This window comes from Macrotis lagotis, chromosome 7, assembly GCF_037893015.1.
Source record: "Macrotis lagotis isolate mMagLag1 chromosome 7, bilby.v1.9.chrom.fasta, whole genome shotgun sequence".
Lineage (NCBI taxonomy): Eukaryota > Metazoa > Chordata > Mammalia > Peramelemorphia > Peramelidae > Macrotis > Macrotis lagotis.
This window is the reverse complement of record NC_133664.1, coordinates 55291520-55312691: the sequence shown is the minus strand read 5'-3', so window position 1 is coordinate 55312691 and position 21172 is coordinate 55291520. Positions and strand designations below refer to the sequence as shown.

The following is a 21172-nucleotide window of genomic DNA, read 5'->3' as shown; positions in this document are numbered from 1 at the left end:
TTTCATTCATGTACATATGAGGCAGATAAGACTTAAAAGTCCTTTGTACTCATAATGAAAGTAAGTAATACTTAAATGCAAATGAAAATATGAGCTTCATAACTCACATTCACAAAACTGGCCATTTCTTTCTAGGGCGGGTCACAGTTTAATTTTTCAGATTAGAAAATTTGGCTTGATAGTCTAGCACAGTTTGTAACTCCCCATTCCACTGACACTTGCAACTGGTTATCTGGAAATGGGTATTGATAGACGAACATGAATAGAGAAATCAATTTATAATACATATGGAAGGGAAAAATTTAGTTTTGTGTTGCTGGACTCCCTGATTCCATCAGATTGCTTCCTGATTAATGTTTTTTGACACAGAACTGCTTTGAAATATGTGCTGAAGTTGAGTGCTTGTGTCTGAGGGCTGAAAGGTTCTTTCTTTGGATTGTGGGTGCTGTTGAAAGAGTTGGGTTCCAGGCCAACCAGCCAAGCATCCTCTATCCTGGAAATCAACTAGCAATGTCCTCTCCTGTGGTATCATCAAATGTGAGCCATGAAATCTCTCTAAAATATTCTCATGCAGGGGTGCTAAAACCTCTGATCATTTGCAGCTTTACAGTGATTTTTTTTTTAAGGCAAGAAGCCCTGAAATCTTTCTTTTCCACAAGAGATGCCAGATGGATCTTGAATTGAATCCAGCTTTTAGTTTTCTTCATGTTTTTTTTTTTAAGTACCCGAATGGTGTCTTGGATCTTTATCAGTAAAGAGACTGCAGCCTTCTTCCTCCAATTCCCCACAGCTACCCACACACTGGCATCGGCTTGGTTGCCTTGGTGCCTGTTCCTGAAGTATGTCTGCAGTGGAATTTGGCTGTTTAAATAGCCTTACTTGTCATCTAAAAGTAGAAGTCATTAGCACGATGTGGTTTGGCTAGTGGCATCTTAAAGATGATTTTAATGAATTTCTTATTTTGTCTCTCCTCTGTTCATGTTTACTCCTTCCACTACTGGTGTCTCCATGGCCTGACTTATTGCATGAATCTAAGTTGAAAAAGGATTTCCCTTAGATAAATTGGGCAGTCATGGCAAGAGTTAGAAAAATGGAATTGGGGGACCCTCTATGAATTGCTAGCACCCTTAGCTGGGGGTTCTTGGTGGAAGAGGGAGCAGTCTTATCAGGAGTTAGAAGTGGGGTCAGGAAGACCTGGGTTCATGTTCTGTCTCACATGTTTGCTAGATTGTTGACTCAGGACAAGTCATTGAATCTCTCTTGGCTTCAACACCCTCATTACTAAAATGAAAAGATTGGACTCGTATGATGTCTGAAATCCCTTCTAGCTGGAATCTGATGATTGGATGGTTAGTTTAATGAGAATAGTCATCTTTGCCTAATGCTTCATTTCATAAGACTACAGGAAAAGCATAGAATTGGATCTGTGGTGAGAATGTGTGTTTACAAGTCAGTCCTTCTGCTCTTCTCCTCTTGGGAAATTGGTTTCTAAAATTCCTCACTAGTTTATTTCTTACTTACCCAATTTGCCTTCACTGTGATGCCAAGATTGCCAGAAAATTATGTAATGATCTTAGAATAGGCAAGGGTGTTGGTGTTTTCAGTTTGACTTTCAGCCTGAACTTGGGACTTCTGGATGGGAAAAGGCAGTGTGGTGGAGTCTGAAGTCTGCTGGGTTAGAAATCAAGGGACGGGCATTCTTCCTTGGCTGTGTTGCAGACAAGCTCTCAGGGAAGTCGCTGCTTCTCTCTTAGCTTGTCTCAGTGTTCTGCCATGAGGGGGCTGGCCTAGATGATTGCTAATGTCCCTTCTGCCTCCAAAATTCTTGGAAGCAGTGATTCATAAACAGCTCCAGAAATTGGTTAGCTCCTGCCTGGATATGTCGGTAGCAGAGGCTGGAGCAAAGTAGAATATCCTTCCAGCTTCCCACCTGGGTGAGTCAACCCTCAACTGTTTGCACCGTCTATTCAATGGATAGAAAAGGAGTGCATCCCTTTCCATTCACTAGCTGGCATCTCGGCAGCAACCGCCAACTGGCAGATTGTGTTGTGAGGGAAGGCAAATTAATTAGTTACTTGAAACTGTTCTCTCATTAACTCCAGGGTACTTGTTAGAGAAAAATCTCCAGGGTATAGTGTTTCTTGTTGGGGTTATTTTTTTTGAGGGGGAAAATTAGTGTATATCATGTAGTTTGTAAAACAACCAAATTGGCTTTAAAGTTATTTTACATAAGTAGTGTAGGATTAATCACAGTGTGGAGGTTGGTGTTTTGGCATTAAATGATATAGTATGTGTTGAAAACGTGACCTTGAATTAAGAGTGACATTCTGACCAGTGATCATGAACAGCAGGCATCTCAAAACTTTTTTCAGGTATATTTCAACAATTTTAGAGTTTGAGAGAAACTCTTACTAAGGATTTTGTTCCAATAAATCAGCTCAGTAAGTCCCATTTTAAATATTAACAAAAATCAAAAACCTAATTACTTTTCTCTTCCCTTGTTGGTGCCACCATTTTTGCCTCCTTCTTCCTCTCTATTCTGCTACTCATTTGCTGTACTTCAGTCTGGTGGAGCTACCCTAAGTTTCCCTTTAATTTCCCTCAGTGTTCTTGCACAAGACTTCCTCTTCTAAACCTTATGACAGAGCACCTTTAGCACATATTCCAGGAAAGCTGAGATGAATAAGAGCTATCAAGCAGTTTGAGGGCCAGAAGAGAAGATTTAATGTTACTTAGGGAAATGGAACCAATTAAAACAAAATTTGAGCTTTGGCATCTGACCATTTGGGATCTAACTTTTGGCTCGAACTTTTAAACATCAAAGGTAGTCCCTGTTGAACATTAAATAACAGTTTAAATCAGAATTGTGGAGGGGGGGAAGAGAATTACAGTGGGAGGATAGTTTTATGTTCTTTTATGGGGCTTTAATATCAGTGAATGGAGAATGATTATATGCTGCCTAGGATTGTGAGCTAAATATTATCATTTATCATAAAAATATATCTTGGAATTACCTCCAGAATATCCAATTGTATGCTTCAGTGAACCGTAGTAAGTTTTCTTTTGTCCTAGGTTGTAGAACTTGGTGCCAATATGGCATCCTCCCAAGATAGGATCTTTACTGTTAAAGGAAATAAGATTTATCTAAATATATGCTTGGGGGTTCCCCCCCCCCCAAGGACTTGGGTATATAGCTCATCTGGATTTATATGGAATGAAATTCATCCAGATTAGCACAGTGTTGTTTTATTATTTACTAATCTTTCACATCAATTCCCTGTTAATCATTTTTGTTCTGACATTCCCAATGTGTATCCTTAGAAGAACAGTAAAAATACAATAATAGTTGACCAGCAAAATATTAACTAGAAATGCTTATAATACATGTGTGTATACTGTGGGTATAATGTATATTAAAATTATCTAATAGTATTGTTGTGAAGAAAGCACTCTGTAATCCTTAAAACACTCTAAATATGAGTTTTTTATTATTATTATTACATGCATGTATATATCCTCACACATAATCAATCTGAAGAATTCTAGAATACTCTCAATTCTTGAGGGAAAAAATTCTATTCAAGATATGATAAATCACTGGAGCAATGTATTATAGAATTAAGAGGAGTTTGAGTTTAATAACTAATTTTAAACTATCTTTATTTTTCCCCCCTTCTCACTTCCCTCTTTTTTCTCCATTACAGTAAAGCTATAGGATCATTGGTTACTCTATGTCTATAACCTGTGGGACAAGAAAAGCAATACTCAAATCAGTTTGTTATATGAATGTCCTAACAAGCAAACTAGTTTGATAAAAAAAAAAAATCATGTAATTAACTGAATCAAATTATTTTTTCATGCTGATGGTAGGCCTTTAAATTGTCTATTTTATTCATTCTCTCTCTCTCTCTCTCTCTCTCTCTCTCTCTCTCTTACTCTCCACTCCTCCCTCTCCCTTCTCCCCATCCCCCGCTCTGTCTCCTTTTTGTCTCCCTCCCTTACTCATTTGCTTGCTTTGCTGCTGTCTCTGCCTCTTCTCCCTCCTTGCCCCTTATTAGTTTTGGTCTGTGAGAGTGTTGTAATGACTGATTATTATTCATTCATCCAGTTGATTTAAGCATAGAGATAGGGCAGCCCCATGCATATCTAAATACATCTTGCATTCTGGAGGCTTATCTGTAGGATCTGTTGGATCCAACTTATTATTCACCTCCAAATGTTTCTGACCTCCTTTCACCAGAACTTAGACCCCTAACATAGCAAATAGTCAATACATATTTATTGAACAATTGAACAGATAAAAATCAAAACATTGGGTAGGAAAAGCCTCCAAAACAAATGGTTACTGTTTTCATTGATGGGTTTCCCAGCACAATATTAAAATTTTGTAGATATGAAGGTGGTGAAATAAAGCACAGTTAAAACCTTTTGCTGCTTGCAGAAAATGATTATTAATCAGAAGCCAGCTAGCCAGTGATATTAAGTACATAATCCTTCCCTTTCCCACCCATTTCTAGCAATTTGCTTTTAAGAAAAATAAAATAAAAATCAAATATTTTAAAATAATATCAACAAAAATCTTTTACCTCCACCCACCCCCACACAGGATATCAAGAAATTTGGGAAGAAATCATCTACAATACTATGTCCTGGACTCCAAGTGTACAGTATGCTTTCTCTTTATTTCATGTATCTTCAGCATCTATAATGCATATGGTCATGATTCATAATGATGACCTTAAAACACTTTAACAGTCTTAATTAAAGATTAAATTACAGTCTAAGTATGTAGTTAGTATAGCAAGAAAATACTAAAACATTTTACAGTTTCAGGAAAAATGGGAGCACAAAGGAGAGTTTCTGGATAGTCTTGAATTAACCAGGTTATTAAATTAAATCAGAACTCCTCATTCTGAAATCTGGATAATTGACTCTTTTAGGAAATTTTCTGTGAATAGTGGCCCTGTCCAATTTCAAAAGATTAGCTTTATTCTTCTTCCTTTGTACAGAAAAATACATCTTGAAGACTTGTTCAGAAGACAACATTTTGTAGACATGCAGATATCTATACCATTCAGTATATATGTATTTCTAATGTATGATGATGTTTTCTGACTTCAGCCACATTCTAGCCAGCCTCCTCCCATATACTGCACATATACCCCAGTTTTTTCTAAAAGCATAGTGAAGGAGTCATAGTCCTTCTGAAGGTGGTGACATTTTTGAGTACATAATGAAACTAATATTCATAGCTTTTGCTTCATGGTCTTGGGAAGTTTTCAGTATATATGGTATGTGTTAACAGTGATAATATACAAGTTGAATGTGAGAAATCTTATCAGGGTTTGATTTTTATTCAGGATAATTGTTCTGATTCAGTAAAGGATCCCTGACTTACTACATGATAGATCCATGTTTTGTTTCATTTTTAAGTCATGTATCTTTGTAATGGTATTTCTATGTAGTTCTTCATTTCACACCTACTGTGTACCTCTCCAGTGCCTTTTGAGACACCACCAAATTTAATTCTTAAGTGACTGTAGTATCCTGCCTTAAAACTAACTTTTAATTTCATTATTTTTAATTTAGATATTATATAACTTTTATATTAGTAACATGAGGGGCCTGGCAATCTTGACTGAAGATAAATCATGGAGAACCCATGGTTTAGATTTTATTTATTTGAGGCTAAGCCAAATTAATAAATATGTAAAGTTTTTTCCCCTTTAGAAATGCTGTGTTTTCCTCACAAAGTTGTTGAAAAAGAATGAAAAGAGATACCATATGAAACAGAAGTATTACATATACTATTCTAAGATTCTTCTCCATGACATTGTCTGTTTAGTTACTCCATTGACTCATGAAATGGTTTGGCCTCATTTCTTCTAATTCCATCCATTTCTTGTTTGAATCCAAGTTTTGTTCATAGTAAATGAAAGAAAATGCTTTTCTTTGTGTTTATCTTTATTTAAAATAGTTTTTAAAAATTTATTTAGAAGAATCACACTCACTGGCTATTGCAGGTGGGGTTAGGGTTCATATTACTGCTGTACCAATAGTAGGAAGCTATTTTCTCCCCAAGGTCTGGTGGCTGTCTTCCTCTATATGGTTGTTAGCAGAGTTTGCCCAGTTCTTCATCTCTTACTGCAAGTGAGGAGATCCTTGGAGATGCCTTCAGCACCTTCTCTTATTGCTCAGTCCAGGATGACTTTGCATGGTATATTGTTGTCCTCCCTCCCCCTTGGGTCTGTGTGTATCATAGTACTTTCTTTTTCTGTGTTATGTTACTCTAACAGTTTTTCATATTTTTAACTCAAGACAGTTGGCTTGCCAAAAATTATAGAAAGAAATTCGTGATGTCATTGCGCTCACCCACATTCCAAACTGGTAGAACCTTGGTCTCGTCTCATCATTTGACTGATGTGTGTGTGTGTGTGTGTGTGTGTGTGTGTGTGTGTGTGTGTGCGCGTAAAATCATGGAATGGAAGATTCTCTTAGCTTTTTCCTATTTCTGTCATTAGAATACATGGTTATTTGACTTGTTCGTGGATTCTATGTACCCACCATCAAAGACCAGTCTACCTCCCAGGAGATATTGCTGTTAGTTACAGTAAACTTCTTTTGCTCCTCTCTCATTGTTCCTCCCTTTAATTGTCAATGTGAAGCTGGAAAAAGCAAAACAACAACAACAACAAAAACAAATAAAAACAGCTATGACTTTGTTTTTTAGGATGCATTATTGATACTGACATTAAAATATTCCAGATCTTTTTGGGTGAATGGGAATAACTTTTAGCTCTGCCCAAAGTTGAATTACAGTTGAGACAGTTTTTCATATTATGTAGACTTAGTATTCATGTCACTCACAATTCTTAATTATCTTAGTACATATTTTATATGACATAATATTCGCACCCCTACCATCCTTCCGCCTCTACAGAGAGCATAACACATGGCACCAAAGTAATAAAAATGTAAGCTCTAGAGTGAAGAGCCAAAGCTAAAACAAGCCATTTTTACATAGAACTTACGTTTAGGTTCTGTGTAGTAGGTTGATCCCTTGCTTAACCTTTAATAAAATTGGATTCAAGGGTATTTATATATAAATAAAAAAATAAAATTCATTTCCTTTCCTGCTTCCATATAAGCATGTCCTTAGTAATGTATTACAGTGAATATTTAAACTTCAGTATTAGTGCTATCAGGATTTCTTTCTCTTTTTCTTTTCTTTTTTTTTTAAGAATAATACTTCTTAGTGGCAGATTTTGAGGTTGAGAATTATGGGTATGTGTTATTGCCATATGGTGAAGTTATTAAGATTATAGAATAATATTTGTCTTGACCTTTATCTTTTTGGTTCAATACTTCAGGGCTTTTGTGATTTCCTTAATAAAGATATTCTTTCCAGTATGAAAAATTGCAGCCTATCTTCTTCATGTTCTCCTGAAGATCCTCCATAAGAAATCCACCTGCCATACTAGGACCATCTTCTTAATCTCGTGGTACAATAATCTGGGTACCTGTCCCATCAGGAGAGAATTCTAATCTGTTTATTAATCATCACTTACTTTGACTACATAGTCTGTGAGCTTAAAAAAAGACATAGCAGAGCCAAGGGAAAGAACCATAAATGGACTCAGATTGGGGAGGACCCTTAGCTGCCCCCTTCCCTACTCTACAGGGAAGTTAAGTGATTTGCTTGAGGTCACAGAGAGGTGGTAAGCATCCAAGATGGATTTAAGACTGGGTCCTCCCACTCCAGAATTAGTGACTTTTCCACTGTATGAGATTGCCTCCTTTCCTGGCTGTACATTTCTTTTGTGCTTTCTGAATTATTTGATGCCACTCTTTGCAAAAGTATTTTGTAAACAGATAAATTTAATGATTAATTTTATAATCTAGTACCTACCATCACACCTGTTCCATAATAGGTGCAAATGCTTGGTAGTGGTAGAACTGTCGCAAAATCTCCTTGTCCTCCAAGCATTGAACTCATGAAGCATTTATTAAGTTCATAATTTATCAGATGCTTTATTAGGGGCTCAGGATACAAAGAAAGGCAAATGATACACTCCCTGCTCTCATGGAGCTTACAGGCTAATGGGAGATACTCCAGGCAAGCAATCTCTATGAAATCAAAGTAATCTAGAGGAAAATCACTATCATTCAGGGGGTTTGGGTAAGACTTCTTAGAAGGGGGGGATTTTAGTTGAGACAGAAACAAGAAGACAGAGGAGCTAGGAGATAGAGAATTCCAGGCATGGGAACAACCAATAATAAGCAGAACATTCTAGGAGTAATGTAAGAAGACTGGTGTCTCAGGATCACAGAGGATATGGAAGCAGGGAGGATGTAAAAAGACTAGAACATAGGAAGGGGTCAAGTCTTGAATGGTTCTGAAAGCCAACGAAAAGATTTTAATGTTTGATGCTGGAAACCCTAGGGAGCCACTTGCTTTTTTTTTTGATTGGGGATGGGGAAGTGACATGATCAAACTTGCTCTTTGGGAAGGAAGATTACTTGGGCAGCTAAGTGGAAGATGGAGTTGAATGAGGTTTAAGGCAGAGAGACTGACCCATCACCAGGCTATTGCAATAGTCTGGACTTGAAGGGTGATGACCCACATCAGAATGGTGGTATTGTCAGAGGAGAGATGGGAAAGTTTATGTTCACAAATCATAATACTAGCAGCTAACATTTCTATAGCACTTACTCTCATGTCAGCCAAGGGAGATTTTGTGAAGGTAATATTAACAGGATTTGGCAACAGATTAGATTATGTGAGTAAGACTGTAGTGCCAGGGATGACTCTATGTTGAGAACTTGGGTTACTGGGAAGAGAGTGTTCTCCTTAGCAATGACTGGGGAATTAGAAGGGAGGAAAGGTTTTGAGAGGGAAGAGATAATGAGTTCATTTAGTTCATAGGACACTGAAACTATGCATTCTAGTCCTACTATTTGCCTTCTATAAATATTAATTAGTATAGATTCTTTCATCCTGGGATCTCAAAGCAAAATTATAAATATTTAATGAAAAAGAAGTTGCTATCTTGAACCTGAAGTGGTTTTATCATCATAATTGTGCCTATGATATACTTTCTGAATGTTGTGCTAGGCAGCAATGACTCTAGACAGAATCGTGACAGTGCTTACCCACCTTTCCTTTGGCATCCCTTTAGCCAGGAACCAGCTGCCCCAGGGTTGCCTTGAGACCCCCAGTGGTTCCCCATGGAAAACTTTACTTTTTTATTTTATTCTTCTCTGAAATTCTATCCCTTCTTCTTCCTGATCCCCAAGAGTAATTCAGTCTATTCTACCAAGTCTTAATGCTTTGTTTTAGGCTAGCTGTCAGAAAGTTTTAACAAGTCCACCTTCAGCTATTCTTTGTAAGTATATACTGTGTGAAGAGTGGTACTATTCTTGTCTCTTGAGAATATATAAAATTAAATAAGACCAAATATATTTCTCCTGGAGATGCATACACAAATAACTGAGACAATATAAGCCAATTCTTATTAAGATGCTGATGAGAGATAGCAGCTTAAACTGCTATCACTTAAAAATAGCAAAGCCAAAAGCATGAATCTTAAATTTTACAATTTCAGGAACTGTGGCTGATAAGGAAGTAAGCAAGACTCCCTCCCCATTTGTTAGAGAATGTGAACCAACTTTTACATTTCTTCAGGCTCTCTAGGTCAGATGGAATGCCAGTCAATGATGTCTCAGGTATAGACGAAGGACTAGTTTAGCCACTAACCACTGAGGTTTAATGGCAGACTTTCTTACCTCATCCCAGAGAATGGAACTCCATCACAGAACCCATTTTCCTGAGGAGAGTGGTGAGGCAGCCCTATCTCAGATAGATGGTGCTACCAAGCCCTAGTAAGAAGCCAGAACTGCTGTGAAAGGGTCAGGCAGAGCCTTGTGCTGAATGACCATGAGAAGCCAGACATCTAGGCAAGGGAATAACCATATGTAGGCAGTGCATCCCAGGCTACCTGAGTCTTTATTGCTCTCTCAGGAAACAAAGTCCAGAATGTCAGAAGCCAGGTATCACAGGGACAGTAGCCAGTGTCCCCTTATCAGAACTACTTGGTTTTTCCAACAATCATATTTTATGGGGGTGTGGGCATGGCCTTAGAGAATGGCATGTTTGTTCCTTTCACAGTATCAATGATGGAAATTTCCCAATATGTCATTCTTTGTGCTTGTCCAAAGTACACCCTGTTTGCTAAAGGTAGAAAAGGATATGATTTTTTTTTGTTTCTTTTAGAAAGATTTTATTTATTTTGAGTTTTACAATTTTCCCCCCATTCTTGTTTCCCTCCCCTCAACCCCCCGCAGAAGGCATTCTGTTAGTTTTTACATTGTTTCCATGGTATACATTGATTTCAGTTGAATGTAATGAGAGAGAAATCATATCCTTAAGGAAGAAAAATAAAGTATGAGATAGCAAAATTACATAATAAGATAATGGGTTTTTTTTTCTAATTTGAAGGTAATAGTCTTTGGTCCTTGTTCAAACTCCACAATTTTTTCTCTGGATACACATGGTATTCTCCATCACAGATAGCCCCAAATTGTCCCTGATTGTTGCACTGACGGAATGAGCAAGTCCTTCAAGGTTGATCATCACCCCCATGTTGCTGTTAGGGTGTACAGTGTTTTTCTGGGTCTGCTCATCTCACTCAGCATCAGTTCATGCAAATCCTTGCAGGCTTCCCTGAACTCCCATCCCTCCTGGTTTCTAATAGAACAGTAGTGTTCTATGACATACATAAACCACAGTTTGTTAAGCCATTCCCCAATTGAAGGATATTCACTTAATTTCCAATTCTTTGCTACCCCAAACAAGGCTGCTATGGATATTTTTGTTGTGCAAGTGATGTTTTTACCCTTTTTCATCATCTCTTCAGGGTGTAGACCCAGTATTGGTATTCATGGATCAAAGGGTAAGCACATTTTTGTTGCCCTTTGGCCGTAGTTCCAAATTTCTCTCCAGAAAGTTTGGATAAGTTTACAGCTCCACCAGCAATGTTATAGTGTTCCAGATTTCCCACAACCCTTCCAACAGTGATCATTATTTTTTCTTGTCATATTGACTAGTCTGAGAAGTGTGAGGTAATATCAGACTGTTTTGATGACTGATGCTTTATAATATTTTAGATCTGATAAGGCTAAGCCAAAAAAGTATATGAATTTTAACTTTTATTCATTTAACTTTGCATCTAATTTTGTTAAAGGTTAACCTTGGGTTTGGTCTCCTACATAGATACTTAATTCAGTTATATTTATCAAAGACCTAAGTGTCCATGCAGTCTCTGCACATTCTGGCATTCTGAGATGTTTAGCATATTGAGGTGTTTTGTTTTGTTTTTTAGTAGACAAGAAAGGGCCTCATCCCAGATGAAACCTTGATAAGGGAAGGAAGGAAACAGGTATTTATTAAATTCCTCCTGCATGCTAAGTGATTTACAGATATTCTTCTTTCAATTCCCCACAGCAGCCCTGTGAAGGAGAGGTACCTTTGTTATCCTTACTTTACAGTTGTAAAAACTTGAGAGGAGGAGAGTTTAATGGCATTCCCAGAGTCTCATCACTATTAGTGTCAGTTCACATTTGAACTCGAGTCTTCTTTATTTCAGGTCTAGTATTATATCCATTGAGAAGGTCACTAACAGGCATGATAAGCTTCTTTAGTACTCAAGATGAGTTGTTTCCTCTCCTACTATCCTGGGTCACGGTAGTGGAATATATCACAATTGCATTGCAAAGATGAAGAGATCTCTCTCCTTTTCATTGAAAACTGCTATCTTCATGTGGTTCTTCCACCTATTGAGGACCTTGTTCCCACTCTGTCTTCTGCATTATAATCAATACACCTTCCAATTGCAGTAAGGCTTTTTCTTGAAAAGCTTTGACATTTATTAGGCCAGCTATGGTATCTTTCCTTGCCCTTTTGTCCAGTCTTTTTTTTTTTTTTTTTTTACTTTTTTTTCTCTTCCTTGTGGTAATCGTGTACTTTCCTTCTACTAACTCACCTACAACCAGTTACTTCCACCAGCTTTCATCCATAGTGTGGTACCCCTATCAGTGGTACATAGATAAATCTAGGAATTTGTGGATGTACTATTGAAAAGGATGGATTGAAAATCCCACTGTAATTACAAAGATGCTGGTGACTTGGTCTCCTCTCCTGTCTTATGGGATACAAATACTCATGCCATTTTATTTCAGACAGTCAACAAAGTAAGGATTAGAGGGTTCCCTGGTAAGCCATTAGCAGTGTTCCAAAGGAAAATACAATCTACTGGGGTGTTTCCTGGATGCTGTTAGTCTTAAAGAATGTGAATAGTAACAAATAAATTCCTACAATTGCTTAACTGTGGGGGAAAAACCAATTTATATCAGGGTAGCAGATTGCATATTATTTCTCTTTTTGGAATCCCAAGTCATTTAGGCTCACACTGCAATTAATATATCATAGTTGTGAGTTACTTAAGGGATGATGTTAGAGGCTGAGCAGAAATGTTGACGAAAGGCTGAAATATATAACTGGAAAGTTTGATAGCTGTAAATGTTATTCATAGTGTGTTCTAATTAAGCAACTAGAATGAAACCTGTTTATAGATCCCATAGTCGATTCCACAAAAAGGTTTGCCACATAGTCTTTGAAGGCAGACTCATTCTTGTTTATTTAGAATCATGATAAAGAGTAGTGACATCTTGGTACCTTGGAAATAGTGCCAAATTTGAGGCAGAGCCCTGGTTTCCCGTCCCAGCCTCTCCTCCTTTGTTCCTTGCTGCCTTTGATTTTAGTTTTTTGTTGTTGTTGTTGTAAAGTTGAATAGTTTTGGATGCAGGAGGCTAGGACCAGGTAATCGCAAAGAACTCTTCCACCTCCAAATCCTGTAATACTGAAGGCTGATGCAACTCCATCCTTTGTGTAGCTTTGAATTTCTAAACACCTATGGGAGTTCACCAGGAAGCTCTCAGATTGATTGACATCTCTTCAGACTTACTTTTCCTAGCTCCTTCAGAGGCATATTAGACCCCAGTTTCATTTTGTTCTTGATGAGAATAAGACCAAGAAGGTGGGTACAAGCCCAGTGAGGATGAATGTTGTTTTACTTGCCTCTCTCTCAGGGGCTATTTACAGCTTAATGCACTTCACAGTGAGAGTGGAGTTAATCTTGGCCAAATCAGATCCAGAGTTTGATAAAAAAAATTTGGAATTTTATTCTGGGAGATAAATATTTTAAGGACATTCTTGAGCTAAAGGTCATCCAGAGCAGGGAACCTGGAATAATGAAGGACCTGGAGCCCAAGCTATATAGGATTGGTTGAATGAACTGGGGATGTTTACTCTGAAGAAGGGAAGACTGGAATTGGGGATCAGAATAAAGCACCAACACCTTATTCCAGTTTCTGAAGAGCAGGCCTATAGAAGATGTATTAGAATTGTTCTTGAACCCACCCAAAAGGCAGCTAGACATTATAAAGAATCAGATTGATATTGAGATAAGGGCAGTTTTCTGCATAGTTAAAACTTCCCAGTAGCTTTGGGAGATAATGAACTCTTTTTTCCCATCAGGCAAAAAGATTGGATGGTCAATTATTAGATGGTTAGATGTTTAGGAAGAGGGATGCATCTGACGATCTGGGAGAGCCCTTTCAGGTCTGAGATGCTCTGAGATGCTTCCATGCAGTTCTGGAGCTGCCAAAGCGGGATGCTGTTGAACACAGTTCCCCAATGCTTTATTTTTCAATAAAATGAAATAGTGCTCATCAATGTGACCTTCTAGATAGATGACCTTCAGATGAAACTTGATCTCCTAAAAAAGTTTTAGTGTGCAATGCAAATATTAGAAAAAAAATTACAGATTATCTGGCAAGATATCTGGCAAGTAGAGTACATATAAAACCCATATTTGGCAAAATGTCTGGGATGTTTTAAATGAGGAATGGTTTAAGAAGTAATGGGTGAGTTGGTTCATGGACAAGAACTCAGAGGATACAGCAGTGATTGGCAATGCTCATAGAATGTGCCTCTGATCCTGTTAGTGACAGAGAGGCCTCCTCTCACAGCTTATTCTTCCTAACCCTCATAATGACCATGAAAAGCTGCAGAGAAAAACAATGGGAAACACTTCTGCCAGCATTTGGAAAGCCATCCCTAGGCTGATTTGCATGAAATCAGGATTGCTTGTAATGTATCCTCTCGAGGTATATTTATTAGATTGCGATTTAAATTTTTACCCTCGGTGATATAACGACATCTCATGGCACAAATACCAAAGGGAAATGATTAATTAAAATACGTAACAGAAGCAGCAATCACTGTATATTAAAGACAAGAAAATATCCTCTTTAAAACCTTATGGTTTTAAAATCTTGGTGCTGGTTTCCACAGAACAATGAGGGCACTTCAACATCATGGGATATCTAGATAACCTCAGGTTATTGTATGGATTTGGAGGACTAGTATGAGTTTTAAGCTTATTTTAATTGTTGAGATGATATAATGGCAGAAGAGTATTATTAGAATAACCACTCAGATTATTTAGTTTTCCATAGCTCTTTGTGTATCAGACCACAAGCCTATATATCTCATTGGAGTGAGTATGAACTCTAGTATCATGCTTCCATTTTCATAAGCGAAGACATGTAAGCCTATGTTCTCAGTATGATTGCATTTCCCTGTGTTTCTATTTTCTACTGTACATGAGAGGCTGCATGAAAGAGAAGATAGTGTGCTAGAGAAAGCTAATTTTGAATTTTAATACCAATTCTTACTAGCTATGTGATCCTTGACAAGTCAGTTAATGACTTTGAGCTTCAATATCCTCAGCTGTAAAATGGGCATAATAACACTTCACAGGGTTGTGTTGAGGCCTTAATAAATATAATTAAATAAACACAAAATTGATACATACATGGATATATAAACATATCTGTACATGTGTGTGTATACACATATACAGCACTATGCAATGGTATTTCTTATGACTAAGAACCTTACCTCAAATCTTTCACTGGAATACTTGAAGTCATTTCACTTGACCCACTCCTCATCTTAACCACTCAGATAACTTCTGCCACTGTCTTTTTCCTTACCCCTATATCATATGAAGGGGTGACCTCCTCCTGGACAAGAAAGCCCCTCTACATATACAAGTGATCCCACTACATCATGACTTCCCCAGCAGATTACTTATTACTTATTCTGTGATCCCAACTCTTTTACTAATCTTCATATACTTTCTGTTGTCTATAGGCTGCTTCCTTACTTGTATACAAACATTAGCATGTAACCCCCATCTTTAAAAACAAACAAAAAAACCCCTCTCTTGACCAGTCCATCCCTGATAGTTTTTCTCCCCTATAATTCCCATTCGTTTTGTGGATAAATTCCTTGAAGAAGGACCTCTACACTAGGTTCCTTGAACTTCCTTTCTTCTCATTCTTTTCTTAATTTTCCAGTCTGATGTCGGATTTCATCACTGAAATGAAAGTATTCTCTTAGGTAATACCTAAGACCTCTTAATTGCCAAATCTATTAACGTTTTCTCAGACTTCATCCTTGACCACTCTGCAGCCTTGATAGTCTCTTCTTCCGAATATTATTTGACTCTCCTCCTGCTGCCCCTCTCTATCTCCTTTGTAGATCTTCATCCATGTTATGTCTCCTATCCATTGGGATCTCCCAAGGCTCTGCTCTGGACCGTCTTCTCTTCTCCTTCTATATTTATTTGGTATTCTCATCATGTGGTTTTAATGATCCTCATTTCTGTGATGCTGATTCTCAGATATACTTAACCAGGCATGAACTTTCTCTTAATCTCTAGTTTCAAATCTCCAACTGCCCATTAGATATCTCAGTTGAATGTCCTATAGATAGATATCTTAAATTCATCATGGCTAAAACTGAATTTATGAAATTCCTCCCCCATCCCTTCCCTTCTGCACCCTCCCGTCTTTCTAACTTACCTGTTACCATCCAGGGTGCTATCTTTCATTCTCCCATCATCTATGTTGTAAACTAGGTGTCATCCTTGACTCCTTGCTCTACATCCCCCTTTCTAGTCCATATCCTGTATTTTACCAATGCTTGTTGATTTTTCTTTCTTTACATCTCCTACTTATACCCCCTTCTCTCCTCTGATACCACCACTGGTGCTGGCCCTCATCACCTCTTTGCCTAGATTTTAGCAGTAGCCTGTCATTGGGTTTCTCCTTCTGTCAGCCTCCACTTAATTAGAGCTGATCTAACCATGTCATCTCCCTCTCATTAAGCTCCAGTGACTCCAAATCGTTTTCAGCATTCAATATGCAGTCTTCAGTCTGATATTCAAAGTCCTTCATAACTTCCCCTCTCATTGCTCCACGTCTCATGACTTCTTATTCTTCCTGCCATGTGTTCTGGGAGTCAGTGACAATGACCTTGCACCCAACACTCTGTCCCTTTTTACCGACTCACTCTCCTGCCTGAAGTTCTCCCCCTTCTCATCTCTGCCTCCTGACTTCTTCCAAGGCCCAGGTAGAATCCCACCTTTGGGATGAAGCCTCTTCAGACCTTCCTTAGTGCTAGAGGCTTCTTTTTCATTGATTATCTACATTTTCACTTGTATGTATCTTGTTTGTACATAACTGTTTGCATAATGTTCTTCCCATTAGATTGTGAACTCCTTGAAAATAGGAACTGTCTTTTTGCCTTTGTTTTTCAGCCTCCCAACACATAAATATTTATTGACTGCCTGGTGATTTTTCTTAATATACTTTGGATGGTAACCATAGCAGTTCAATTTAGCACCCAGTGTATCCACACTACCTCAATAAGTACTGGTGGATGCAAAGAGAAAATAAACGTCGTCTAAAAAATGACATCAAATGGCTTCAGTGGTGATCTCTTCTGTTAGTTCCCTCTTTGGGCATCACCACAACAATTAAAGTAAGACTTTTCACTCTCTGCTCTGATTGCTCATATCCTCTATCTCAAACTACCTTGTCTTTTATTGTTTTGGATTTACTTTCCTTCTATTTTTGCGTGTCATACTTACAGTAGATGTGCTTGTCTGCACCACACCTTATGAATAGAATTGTTTCCATCTTTGTACTTTTCTCCTCTATGCTGCCCATAGTGCCTGGTGCATCAAAGGGTCTAAATAAATGCTTGTTGGTTGATTGATTATACTCCTCCTATACTGCCATCACAGTAGTGAGTGTTACAGATAGGCCCCCAGAGAAATCTTGTATGCTTTTGTTGTGCTCAAATTGGGCTTGGATGCAGCATGGCTTCTGTTTTAGAGTGAGACTACATTCTGTTTATTATATCTCTGCATTTTCAGAACTGCTCTTTTAGCCGTCTTTATGATCTTTCCCAATCCCTTCATTATTGATCCCATTGCAGCATATATTGGGCTTGTTAAGTAGATGGGTGTTAGCCATCCTGATCGGGTCTGGGGATTGAAAGGAGCAGACTGTACCAACTCATTTTACAGATGAGGAAATAGACCTCAGAGAGTTTATATGACTTTTTTAGGGACAAACAGGGAATAAATAAAGAAGTCAATATTTGAACCCAGATTCTTTGCCTCCACATCCTATTGACTCTTATCTAGCCATGGTTTGGCCAGTAAAAAATGTACTTAGAGATTTTGAGTGAGAGAGACTAGTTCTTAAAGTGACTTAATTTTAATCAATCTCTCCTCTGTTTGGAGGCTAAGGAAAGAATGATGAGGTAAGAAGATTGACCAAATCCCCCTGGCTGTTTAACATGGATTGTAAATTATATTACTGACCAACCTTAGTCAGGAGTTGAGTGCTTAGGAAGAATCTTTCTGATAGGCTTATGGCTGTAGCCTATTTTCTGTAAGTGAAAATGAACATGTCTAATAATGGGGCTAAATTTGCCTATTGAATTTGGTCATATTTTAAAGGAGTTCCCAAGGAGAAAGATTGTTTCATAGTGATTTAGTGGTTACAGAATTGCAGCTGCATGGGAGAGTTTGCAATGTTGGTGGCTTTGGAGAGAAACATATGTGGTTCTTTTGCAGGTAATAAAATGGAAAATCCAATTTGCAATTGCAGACTAAAGCCCTGAGTGATATATGATCTTCATAGCAGCATCGGTCAGAGGGTTAGTGCTAATCACAGCGCCGGCTGGCTTCCCTTGTGGCCTGCGCCTCAGAACTGAATAGTGAACAGTGTGAATCGGGGTCTTGGAGACAGCCAGCATCTCTTCCGACAGACCACTTTCCAGCTTATTAGATCCTCTTTGTCACAGTCCTTAATCCTGCTGCCTGATCCTTGTTAGAACACCACCGGCGCGTGTGGCTCCGACTCCTAATAAAGGAGCTGGGGGTGAGGCCCCTAACTAGGGGCATTGGAGCGTGAGGCAGTTAGGCGCTCGCAGCCTGACTGACGGGGGAGAAATGCTTCCTGAATGTTATTACTTAAAAGGAAATGTGCCTCCGACAGCTGATGGACGAGCTCTGCTGAGGTAATGGTGACTTGTGGAGAGGCCACCATGAGATGAGTGTCATCTTTTTTCCTAGCATAATGGTCTGGCTTTTCTCTAATTATGTTAACCCTTCCTAGGACTGGCAGTGCTCAGGCTGGTGGGCAGCAGTGCCTGGTGAGACATGGGCATCCCAGACACAGGCATCTCTCAAGGGATTACAGCCTCCCCTGGGCAGCAGGTGCCATGTTATACCCAGCTAGACCCTCCAACCCCAGAATGAGTGAGTACTTCCCATTTCCCCACCCTCCAGGCAAAACTCAAGAAGAGGCATGGCTCATTTTAGCCTAGTGACTGGCTTCTTCCCCTAATGTTTGACACAAAGTCTGGGGATGCTTTTTCCCTTGCCGCCCTTCTGTTAGCCCCTTAAGGAAAATCAGTCTTCCTCCCATTCAGGGTCCCTAGTTCCCAGCACTCTCAACAGTACCTGTGAATTAAACTTGGTTGTATTTGGGGAATGTAGAGGAAACTGGAATGTGTTAGGAAGGTGCAGATGGGATCCAGTCTCAGCTCTGCCATGGCATTCTTGTTGCCTCATTTACCTCTGAAGCAATGAGTAACCAAGCATTTCTCAACATCTTTCACCTGCCAGATACTGGCCAGGAGAACAAAGACAAGTGAAACAGTCCCTGCCTTCAGGGAGCTTACATTGTTCTGGAAGAGAGAGCATGTACATACTTTGACTCTACTTTGCTGTCTATCAACTATTGCCCCCCCCCCCACCTCCCCTCATTTAAGGTATCACAAACTAGATTAAAGGTAATTCAAGAAGGGGAGGGTTCTGGAACAGCTTCCTGCAGAAGTTGGTGCTTGGGCTGAACCTGGAAGGAAATTAGGGAGATGAAAGGAGAAGAGGGAGTCACTTTCTGACTCCAAGGACAGCCACAGGCTCCCCTTTGCTCTAACACTCAGATGCAGGGGTTTCACAGTCAGGACGAGCTGAACCAGAGGTAGCTATGGATGGCAGTATCACCTCTGGCTTCCTCTGACTGAAGATTGTCTGGTTGCTGTCTGGGATCTCCCCTAGGCTTCAGTTAGCAGCAGTGCAGAGGGTCTCTGGGGCCTCTTCTCTCTTAGCTGACAGGGCCCACATCGAGCCATCATCCAGGACTGGCAGGTCTGCATTGGGACGCAAGTTTTGAAAGAGGCAGGGGACATGTGACTGACCTTTCTTGACATCATCCCTCAGGAGCCAATTACCAAATAGACTGATATGGGGGCAGATAATCCCTCTAATAGCATTGTCTTAAGAGTTATTATGAAGTAGTGGTATGGGGTAGTCAGCAACTATAATTGCAAACTCTTAACAATTCAACACCAGGGAATCATGTGTTTATCCCTGGTTCCTAGCATCTGTAGTGTGAATGAGTAGGAGCATTACTCCTCAGCTTTGGTCAGTGTTCACTGTGTCTTCGGTAATACTCAGAACTTTTGAAAGTTGGAGTCCTTATCTCCAGAGTGCTTATCTTCTGTTTAGTGGAAAAACTCTTTAAGTTCATATGTTACTTCTAATATTTCTATGTTAAATGACAGTGTCCAGCCACTACTTCTCCAAGCTGAAATCTAGTCATCTGTATAACTGGTACATTTGCTTCCTAACAGATTTGTGGTAAGAAAGCATTTTGCACTTTAAATACAGTGTCAGAGGTACAACGGAAACTCAAGACTTCTAGATGATGAGGCTAGTTTTTTAACACTTATTCCAGGCTGCCCCTCTGATTTTGAGATACAGATCTTTTGAAAAGCCAGATCATTGTTATTTTCTCCTTTGCTTTAGAGATGATCTAAAAGAGAAGGAAGCAGGGAGGGAAATAATAAAATAGTATAAACAGCCCAGCCAGGCAAGTCTGAAAACTCCAGATTGCTCTCTCTGATTCATGAATTAATAAATTGGAATTTGATGAGTTCATTATAATGTTTAGCCATCAAAATAAGGAAATTGATGATTCTGATCAAAACTGAAAACAACTGCTTAGTAAAATGTATCTGTTCCTCTATCTTTTCATGGATAAGACACAATCTGACAGGTTTTTTAAATGACATTTTGTTTGTTCTTCATAGTCCTGATATCTGACTTGCTTCCTGGACTCCAGAACCATATCTTTAAGTGCCCACAAAACATCTCCACCCCTTTTCTTGCTAACCGTTTCTGGTGCCACCATTCTTGTTTCCCATGCTCATAACCATGAGGTTATCTTTGGTTTACCAAGATCATATCACCATATCTCTTGGATTTGTCACTTTTTGGTTTACTTGGTTTGTTGTTGTTGTTGTTTTTTGTTTGTTTGTTTTTAGTTTTTGTTTTTGAGACAGGCTTTCTCTCCCAATTCCTAAGACATTGGGTTTCTCCTATGGTAAACATATGGAAAGACATGTACAAATATTACATGAGACAGGAAGGCATAGGTAGCTTGTGATCTACATTGTTGTTAGTACTTAGGGATGACATAAATTGTAATTCACTGGCGTTTTAGAATATTCTTAGAATAATTCTTTTTGTAGTAGCAAAGATCTAGAAATTAAGAGAATTCCCATCTGTTGGGGAATGGCTAAAAAAATGTAAATATAATGGAACACTGTTGTATTACAGGACATGATGAAAGGGATGGTTTCAGAGAAATCTAATCTAGGAAAACTTGTATGAACCAATAC

At 38.7% G+C, this 21172-nt stretch overlaps 1 protein-coding gene across 3 annotated transcripts in view; it reads left to right on the top strand.

Moving 5' to 3' along the window:
* RSU1 (Ras suppressor protein 1) overlaps positions 1–21172 on the top strand; it is a 214171-nt gene that overhangs the window by 74551 nt on the left and 118448 nt on the right. Inside the window, exon 8 of one of the 3 annotated variants that reach the window (XR_012469959.1) lies at positions 18601–18743. The exons of the other annotated variants lie outside the window; for them this stretch is intronic. The gene's annotated coding sequence lies outside the window, so the exon portion shown is untranslated. The remainder of the gene's footprint in view (positions 1–18600; positions 18744–21172) is intronic. 3 annotated transcript variants of the gene reach the window in all.